Source organism: Balaenoptera musculus, chromosome 2 (assembly GCF_009873245.2).
Source record: "Balaenoptera musculus isolate JJ_BM4_2016_0621 chromosome 2, mBalMus1.pri.v3, whole genome shotgun sequence".
NCBI classification, from domain to species: domain Eukaryota; kingdom Metazoa; phylum Chordata; class Mammalia; order Artiodactyla; family Balaenopteridae; genus Balaenoptera; species Balaenoptera musculus.
Window position 1 is genome coordinate 173,207,062 of NC_045786.1, and position 7,448 is coordinate 173,214,509.

The window sequence follows — 7,448 nt, forward strand, 5'->3', positions numbered from 1 at the left end:
GGCCCTCGCAGGCAGCGGGTGGAGGAGGCGCGGCCGGGAGCTGCCGGGAACCGTAGTCATGGTGACCGCGGGAGACAAAGAACCGGCGGCGCCGGCGATGCGGGCTTGCGGGGGAGGCGCCGGCCTCGCGGAGACCCCCACGGAGGCCCCGCGGCCCAGCCGCCGCCAAGCCCTGGCCTCCGGGTGGCCTTGGGCCAGTCTCGCGCCCTCTGGGCCTCAGTTTCCTTATCTGGACAACGGGGTCCGGACCCAGTAGCTCCTCCAAACTCTCGCTGGGTTTGGCGGTTTTCTTTCCTTTCGCCTCCTCCTCCCTCGGAAAAATAAATCAGTCTGGAAGGTCCTCGCACGGGGGACCTGGGGAGGGAGTGCTGAGTTCTGCGGGGGGCGGGAGCGGGGGCAGACTCCTCCCTCCATCATAAGAGGAGACAGGCCTGGCAGGGGGGAGGGGAGGGTCACCTGGCACCTGTCCAGGCCCCGGGCAGCACCTGTCCAGGCCCCGGGCAGCACCTCCCAGCGTGGGGTCAGGCTGTGGGGAGCCATGGGGTGACCCGCGTGATCCCCTCTCTTCGCCTGGCCCTTCCTCAGCATCTGCCACAAGCCAAGGGTCCCACAGGACCAGGCCCTATTCCCCTGGTGGTGGAGGCCCACGTCACTCCACTTCCGGGACACCTGTGCCCTCCTGGTGGGTAGGCCAGGCCCTGCCTGGCTCCCCAGCTCCTTCCTGAGAGCACTGTTAGTCTACAGGCTGGGGGACACTGGTCCTCCCCTTTACCCCAAGCTGGGCCTCAGTTTCCCCATCTGTAAAAGGGGATGAGCAGAGGTTTAGCCTCTAGCCTCTTGCAGCCCTAGGCTCCCCAAGGCCTGTTCCAGTCACCATGGGCTGGTCTGAGGTGTGGTAGGGCCCAGGGCCCCTCTGGGCTGTGTGTGCCACCCCAGGTGCGTGAGGAGTGTCTGCAGGTAGCAGGTGGTCTCCTTCTATGCCCAGCCCCCTTGGGCTAGACTCCAAGCCAGGGGCCCAGCCACAGTGAGGGTTGGGTCTGGTCCCTGCCTTCCAGAGCCCACAGACCCAGGACCCAGCAGAGGAGGCCAGGTGGGGCCCTGAGCTTGATTCCTCACCTGACACTTGGGGGTGATCCCAGTTCCTCTCAGTTTGTGGTGATTCTGACCAGTGGGGATGTGGATGGAGTGGAGAGGCCATTCCTAATGGGCAGAGAAAAGTGATAGGTCACGCTGGGGGGTCTTCAGAGAGGCTCAGCCACTCCTGCTGCTCTAGCCCACCCTCAGGGGGCTCGGTGAGGACACCAGGACCCCCTGCAGGTGTGACATCCTCCCTGCAGGTGACCTAAGGCAAGCCCCACCCGTGTTCTCCCACTAGGAAGCAGGACCTGGCTAAGTGCAGCAGTGCCTGCAGCAGCATGAGATGTAGATAAACTGTGTCAGTTTAAATGTCCTCCTGCCCTGCAAACCCCACCCCCTGCAGCCCTCAGGCCCCTTGGATCCTGAGCCCCGGGGCTGCTGTCCTCTTTGTCCTTCCCACCCTGGCCCCTTGAACCCTGCTCGTGTGTCTGAGGAGCTGCCTGTGATACTGTGGGGGCGCCCCAAGGAGCCCAGCACCCCTGCCCAACTGGGAGCAGGAGACTTGACGGGGGAGGGGGGGGCACTTTGGTGGTGGCCCTGCCAGGAATCACTCAGCCAATCAACAAACTGCAGCATCACCCAGCCCACGGGGTGGGTGTGGGGAGGCAGGGAGGGCCCTGCCATGTCCTCCAGCCGAGTACTTCCCGAAGTTCAGAGATCCTCAGCCCAGCCTCCCTGGGATGGGGAGTTCCCTTCCCCATCAGGGCAGCCATGGACCCCCAAACCCTGCCCCATGACAAAGGCCAGCCTTCCTGCGCACACCTGGGCTAACATCCCTATGTGCTCAGGTCCCATCGGCAAAGATGAAGATCTCATCTTGGCATCAGTTCTGTGGAGACTCAGAAAATGTCCATGATGTGGCCCTGCCCACCCCCCTCACCCTGTAATGCAGGGGCCAGCCTGGGTTACCTGGGCTGTGGTCGGGGTGGGCTGTGCGGTGGAGAGTGCCCTCCAGCTGAGCCTGAAGCCTAGACCAGGATAGATTAGAAGGAGCGGGAAGGGCATTCAGGCAGAGGGCACAGCCTGGGCAAGGGTGCCTCGACCCGTTGGCAGCAGCAGGAAGACAGGCCTGCCTGAAACAGAGGCTTTTCAATGGGTGCAGCGCAGGACGACGGCAGGTTCTGCAGGGTCTCCAGCAGCCCCTCCTCCCTGCTCAGCCATGTGGTCCCAGAATTTGTGCACGGGGTCAAATGTATATGCTGGGTTTTCCTTATGTATAATCCGCGATTCATACCACTCTGTCTTCCAGAAAGAATTAGCAACAGCCTACAGAAAGTCAGAAACAATGAACTCATAACAATAGGAACAGATAATATTGAACAATGAAGAATGTGGAGAGACATGCATTTTCCAATACCAGGGCATTATTATTATTTATTTATTTATTTATATTTTTGGCTGTGTTGGGTCTTCGTTTCTGTGCGAGGGCTTTCTCTAGTTGTGGCAAGCGGGGGCCACTCTTCATCGCGGTGCGCGGGCCTCTCACCGTCGCGGCCTCTCTTGTTGCGGAGCACAGGCTCCAGACGCGCAGGCTCAGTAATTGTGGCTCACGGGCCTAGTTGCTCCGCGGCATGTGGGATCTTCCCAGACCAGGGCTCGAACCCGTGTCCTCTGCATTGGCAGGCAGATTCTCAACCACTGCGCCACCAGGGAAGCCCCCCAGGGCATTATTGATCAGTAATTGGGCATCAAATGTAGCTATGAGTTTCCTGGCAGGCAAAGCATAAAGGGAATGAGAATGGGAGTAGGAGCTTCATTATTTGATCAAGGGAATTACACCAGGAATTAGGAGACCCACACTTATTCCCAGAAAGAAGCTCTCCAATGAACATATACCCCAAACCTCAGGCAGCAGATGTTTTTTTTGTGGGAGGGCCTGTGGGAACAGACCAGAAATAGCTGTGAGCTGGGTAGGCGCCCTTAGGGCCCTGCCTGCTGTGTGGTACCAGGGTGTCCTGTCTTCTCTGGGCCTCTGGGCCAAGGCTAACCCAACTCTGCTGCTCTGGGTCTCAGGACCTTAGGGGCCCAGGGACAGGTCATCAGGAATGCTGCCCTGGAGCCTCACCCAGGCTCCCACCGTGGCACCACCCTGCCCTCCCTCTCCACACTGCAGGGCGCCTGAGGGCAGAGGCTCTGCTCACACTGGTTCCTCCCCTGCCTTTGCACATGCGCTTCCCAGTGCCTGGAATGCCCTTCCCACCCTTGTCTGCCTGGCAAACCTCTAATTGTTCTTCACCCTTCACTCAGTTCACATGTCCCCTCCTCCAGCCCCTGCACTGACCCAGACAGCACTCTTCCCCACCCCGGTCGCACAGTCCCTTTACTGGTCTGTCTCCCCCGACAGCCAGGGAAAGGACACTGCTCTGTGTGGGCATGACGTCTCTGTCCCTCCAGGTCCCAGTTGTCATGCCGGGCTGGCATCGGGAGAGCTGGGCCTGGTGTATCTGTGGAACCATCTGATAGAGAGTGTCTTCTGGGTAGGAAAAGACAGGATCGGCCTCCCCTCGGTGCAGATGGGGAAACTGAGGCCCTGAGATAGTCAGTGATGGGACCCCAGGCTGCCCATGGTGCCAGAGCTGGGGCCACAGCCAGGGTGGCTCCCTTAGGTGGGGGAGAGTGGCACTGAGATTCAGAGGGTCTGGCTCCTTGGGTTCAAGTCCCTGCTCTGCCACTTTCTCACCCACGTGACACGGAGCAGGTCACTTCTCCCTCTGGGCTTCAGACTACTCCTGTGCACAGAGAGGACAATGACAGAGGATAGCTTCACGGGAGCCAACGGGTTAATCCGTGGAGGCAAGAGCTCAGCTGGGCTGACCCCGATGAGGGGAGCCTTGGGTACCACCTCCTCGGCCTCCACACACCCTCCCCCAGCCAGAGGCAGAGCCAGCGGCCGCTCTGCTGCCCTTTCCCCTCCTACCCATCGTCCAGCAGCGGAGACTTGGACCAACCAGACAGGCTAGGGAAGGGCACTCCAGGCGAGGGAACACAATGAACCAGAAGGAGGGATGGGATCAGGCAGGGGCCATTCTGGGAACAATTTGGGATCAGGTTCCTTTTTCAGCAGCCCCGGGCACTCAGGTGATGGGAGAGGCTGGAAGCGACCAGACCACGAAGGGCCTCAAATGCCAGGCTGAGGAGCTTGCCTTTGGCTTGGAAGTGGCTGGGAGTCTTCACACGTTTGGAGCTGGGGTGGGCCGAGGTCGTGTAACTGGGGGCTGAACTGGAGCGTCTGGTGGGGACCACATGAGTGGTGTAATGGCCTCCAGGACAAGGGGGCTGTTGGGCTGCTGCAGCGCTGGCCCCAGTACCCAGCTCAGGACGGCACAGAGCAGACCCTCCGTGAATGAATGAACGCGTGAGGCGTGTACTCGGGATTGGAGCCGCCTAAGAGGTGGGCCCGCCTGTCCCGTGAGTACTGCAGCCCTAGGGAAACTGCCTGCGGAGGGGCTCTGCACGTGGCTGTGATTCCCTCAGCCCCACACTGGGCCCGAGAGAAGAGTGCCTCTGTGTCCAGAAATGGGAAATCACCGGGTTCCGTCTTGGCTGCAATTATATTTGGGGATCCAGCCGCCCCCCACATAGCACCTGCCAGGCATTCTCTCTAGGAAGCCACAGCTGTCCTGCAGGGTGGGACAGGTGGAATAGAGGGGGGCCGCCCCGGTAGTCACCCTGGAGCTCTCTCAGACCACCAGGCGACCCAGGACCTGGGACCCACCAAGATCACAGTTCCCATTCCATAGCCAGGGGACTGAGGCAGGTGGTGAGTGGCCAGCCCTGCTGTCCACTAGCCATGAGGTCTGGGCAAGTCACTTCCTCTTTCTGAGTTATATCATAAGGGAAGGGCTAGAGTATGTGATAGTAACAAACGACCCCAGAATCTTTTGTTTTTTTTAATTTGCCTACAGAATTTTTTAAAATAAAAGGTTTATTGAGATGCCATAAAATTCCCCATCTGAAATGTACAATTCAGTTAGTGTATTCACAGAGTTGTGTAACCATCACCACAAACAATTTTAGAACATTTTCATCACCCCCAAAAGAAACCTTGCACTCAGTAGAAATCCATCTCCATTAACCCACTTCCCCCCAGCTCCTGGCAACCACTAATCCTTCTGCCTCTATAGCATTATCTATTCTGGATGTTTCATATAAATGGAATCTTATATGTGGCATTTTGTGACTAATTTACTTACCATAATGTTTTCAAGGTTAATCCATGGTGTACTTAATTTCTTTTAATGGTTGAATACTATTCCATCATATGGATAGACCACATTTAAAAAAAATATTTGTTTATTTATTTGGCAGCGTCAGGTCTTAGTTGTGGCACACGGGATCTTTCATTGCGGCGTGCAGGCTTTTCTCTAGTTGTGGCGCACGGACTCAGTAGTTGTGGTGCACGGGCTTAGTTGCCCCGTGGGATCTTAGTTCCCCCACCAGGGATCGAACCCACGTCTCCTGCCTTGGAGGGTGGATTCTTTTTTTTTTTTATTAAATTTATGTATTTATTTTTGGCTGCGTTGGGTCTTCGTTGCTGCGCGCGGGCTTTCCTCTAGTTGCGGCGAGCGGGGGCTACTCTTTGCTGCAGTGTGCGGGCTTCTCATTGCGGTGGCTTCTCTTGCTGCGGAGCAGGGGCTCTAGGCGCACGGGCTTCAGTAGTTGTGCCTCGTGGCCTTAGTTGCTCCACAGCCTGTGGGATCCTCCCAGACCAGGGCTCGAACCCGTGTCCCCTGCATTGGCAGGCGGATCCTTAACCACTGAGCCACCAGAGAAGTCCCTGGATAGACCACATTTTGTTCATCCATTCATCAGTTGATGGACATTAAGTTGATTCTACTTTTTAGCTATGATGAATACAGTAATGCTGTTATGAACATTTGTGTACAAGTTTTTGTGTGGACGTAAGTTTTCATTTCTCTGGGGCGTAAACCTAGAAATGGGATTTCTGGGTCTTATGGTAACTCTATGTTTAACATTTTGAGGAACTGCCAGAATGCTTTTCACAGTGACTGCACCATTTCACATTCCCACCAGCAGGGCATGAGGGTTCCAGTTTCCACACATCCTCACCAACACTTGTGATTGTCTACCTTCTGGGTGTGGGATCTCACTGTGGTTTTGATTTGCATTCCTCTCCTGACTAATGGTGGTGAGCATTTTTTGATGTGTTTATTGGCCATTTACGTGTCTTCTTTGGAGAAATGTCTATTCAGGTCCTCTGCCCCATTTTAAATTTTTAAAAAGTTTTATTGAAGCATAGTTGATTTACAATGTTGTGTTAGTTTCTGGTGTACAGCAAAGTGATTCAGATATATATGTATATATATTATTTTTCGTATTCTTTTCCATTATGGTTTATTACAGGATATTAAATATAGTTCCCTGTGCTGTACAGAAGGACCTTGCTGTTTATCTTTTTCTTGTTGTTGTTGTTGTCTGAGGTGTATTGAAGGTATCACAGCACAGCAGGAAGAGTCAAATGGCTCCACACAGCGCTTTGAAATTCACCCCAGCTGGAGGCTGAGTGACCTGCAGTTTGGACAGACTGCCAAAGTCCAACAGCTTCAGCATTTCCTTAGTGTCAGGATCTACCTCAATGATCTCCTGATCCAGGGCTGAGACCTCAGGCACGTAATTATCTCTTCTCTCTCTCTCCTCCTGCAGCTTGATGGAGATACCTCTCACTGGGCCCCTCTGAATCTGCTTCATCAGACATAGCCTGCTATCTTGTTGCAGAGCGTCTTGCTGGGAATAAAGCACATGTGCTTGTTGGTATGGAAGTCGTTGCCCAGATGAGTGTAGTACTTCTCAATGATGACCCGGGCCGCCTTCTTCACGGTTTTGGTGCAAACATGGCCCATGTTGGCAGGTCCTCGGCAAAAGAGTGTTTATTTTATATACAGTAGTTTGTATCTGCTAATCCCAAACTCCTAATTTATCCCTCCCCCGCTTTCCCCTTTGGTAACCACACGTTTGTTTTCTATGTCTGTGAGTCTGTTTCTGTTTTGTGAATAAGTTCATTTGTATCATATTTTAGATTCCACATATAAGTGATAGCGTATATTTGTCTTTCTCTGTCTGACTTACTTCACTTAGTGTGATAATCTCTAGGTCCATCCATGTTGCTGCAAATGGCATTATTTTGTTCTTTTTTATGGCTGAGTAGTATTCCATTGTATATATGTACCACAACTTCTTTGTCCATTCATCTGTTGATGAACATTTAGGTTGCTTCCATGTCCTGGCTACTGTGAATAGTGCTGCTGTGAATACTGGGGTGCATGTATCTTTTCGACTTAGAGTTTTCTCCA

The 7,448-nt window shown here is 54.5% G+C and overlaps 1 pseudogene; it reads right to left on the reverse strand.

The window, feature by feature from the left end:
• Positions 1-6,612: 6,612 nt before the first annotated feature.
• Positions 6,613-6,998, reverse strand: LOC118890857 (annotated as a pseudogene).
• Between the last annotated feature and the right edge of the window lie 450 nt (positions 6,999-7,448).